Here is a 2282-nt window from a genome sequence, read left to right as displayed (position 1 = left end):
ACACGTGACAGGAGGAGCCGGGGATCGAACCAACAACCTTCCTTCATCAAAAAATCATCCAAATTTGCACACTTAAAAAGTTCAATTTGCTCTCTTTTAACGCAACTGTAGCTTTAAGAAGAATAATTAGCCACCACTTACACAAGGCTTTAACTCGTGGGTCAAGTGAATTTCCTACAAGGACCATTGCACGATTTAAATACTAATACAAATTGGAAAAACGACCAATATGCTGGTTTTGTCAATAGTCTGGGTAAATGGCATTGACTTGCGTGACTAAGCATGCTTGCTAAGCTGTTTTGTTATTGAACTTATCGAACAATGCTGTAAATGTGTGCGTGTAACTAACTGACACAGAGCATGGGAGGAAACAGGCACAGAAAGCAGCATCTACAATGCCCATTGTGTTGCAATATATGCACGCACATTCCTGCAGGAAAACACTGTAGCAGTAAAACTTGTGTGAGCTTATGTATCTTATGTTTGAAACTGTGTTCAAATGTTTTATCTGTTGCAATGTTGGGCAAAGTGCATAAAGTTCACCCTAAAGTAGTTCAGATATTGGAGAATATTTAAATACGGGCCAAGTTCTGGGTCATTTACACTTCTGGGTAATCAGGTCCCATCCTCAATCATTTCAGATGAACCATATGGACAAAAATACACACTCATACACAGGGACACACATGAATACACACACATGCAGAGAGAGAAAGGGATGAAAGACTGTCGGCTTGTCCCTCTCTCTTTCTCTCTTTCATGTGCTGATGAAATGAAGCCCTAATGTACAACAGGTGTGATATCTGCACACAAGCCTATTTATCCCTTTTAATCACTTTTCAGCTAAACTGAAAAGAAACTCAAATGTTGGGCTGCTTTCAAATTTATGTGGTGAATGGGCTGTCTTTGCTATTCATAAAAAATAAAAGATATAAGGAATGAAGAAAAAAAATACTCTATACGATTAAATGCACATTAAAAACAAGATTATATTACACCTTCACACCTCTGAATACTGTTTCTGAGGACATGAATGTATCTATTTGGTCCAAGATTGTCAGATTGGCACTCACTCACACAGCTTTGACAAAAATGTCCACAAATAGCAATTAGAGGACCTGACAAGAAAAGAAAAAAGATTTTGAATAGATTTCCCTGGGTAATGCTTGAAATGACCAAATTGGGACACAGTAATCTCATTCACAGCTCCCCAGCAGCCACACTCTTAATCAGGGCGGTCAAAGCCCAGTGAGAACTTTAAAGATCAGTTACAGTGCATCCTTAACAGAAATCTGCACCACCATTGTGCTACACTACAAGTAGGGGTGTAATGATTTAATTCAACTGTGATGGTTTTTGATTTATTCTGCAAAGATATAAAACTTCACATTCTGCACATGATTGAATTCAACTCAGTGTGATTTGATCCATTTCAGTGCTTCCAAAAAGATAACGGGTCTGCAAATGTGAATAGTCACAAGGAACTTGGAAGCTGTAATAAAAAAAATGATATTAACAGTGGATCAAATGATTTTATGTAATGTGTAAGGGGTCACATGTAGTGACAAGCTGACAGAAAATGATCACCAAACTCTGCAGTTTCCTTCAGCTCAATGGAGCGTTTAACATCTGTCAGCTAATTGTTTTGATTTTCTGCCCCGTACATTTTTAGTTCACTTTCACAGCATTGTTTTCAGTCATAGCGGGCAGCTGTTTTTATCATAAAAGCTCATCTACCCAACACCAAACAACAGACAAACTAAGCAACTAACTGGTGAACAGAGTGGAACATTTAGCAGCTAAAGACCCATTTTCCTCGGGAATTGGTAGAGACCAAAAACAGAGCTTAAAGGAGAGTAAATGTTTTGTAAAACCAACTCTATATCTCATCCATATCTGCTGAATGTGTAAATAAGCAACTGCTATTGCTAACATGTTAGCCATATCAACTTAAAAGTGTCATGACCTTTGACACAATATAGGTGGACCCAAATGCGCGACTCTGGCACAGACGAAGATGTAGAAAAAAAAAAAAGATATTTATTTATCAACAAAAGGCACTCTCAAGGAGGATATCAAAATGCAAACAAAACTCAAACTTCAATTGAAACAAGAAACTGAACACTGAACTGGAACACTTGACAAGGACTATTTATACTCGGTGTAAGTGAAAGCAGGTGAAAACAATCAGGGGCGGGGCAGACGATTACAATCACAATTCAGGGTTTGAATATTGAGGGAAAAGGTGAGTACAAAATAAAACAGGAAGGACTAAACATGAA

The 2282-nt window shown here is 37.9% G+C and overlaps 1 protein-coding gene across 1 annotated transcript in view; it reads right to left on the bottom strand.

Annotated features, from left to right (window-relative positions):
- The window catches only part of rgs3a (regulator of G protein signaling 3a), a 104630-nt gene that overhangs the window by 57025 nt on the left and 45323 nt on the right, over positions 1 to 2282 (bottom strand). The window lies entirely within an intron of this gene.

Source organism: Morone saxatilis, unplaced genomic scaffold (genome assembly GCF_004916995.1).
Source record: "Morone saxatilis isolate NCDOM2014 unplaced genomic scaffold, NCSU_SB_2.0 Contig21, whole genome shotgun sequence".
Lineage (NCBI taxonomy): Eukaryota > Metazoa > Chordata > Actinopteri > Moronidae > Morone > Morone saxatilis.
This window is presented reverse-complemented; position numbering and strand designations above follow the sequence as displayed.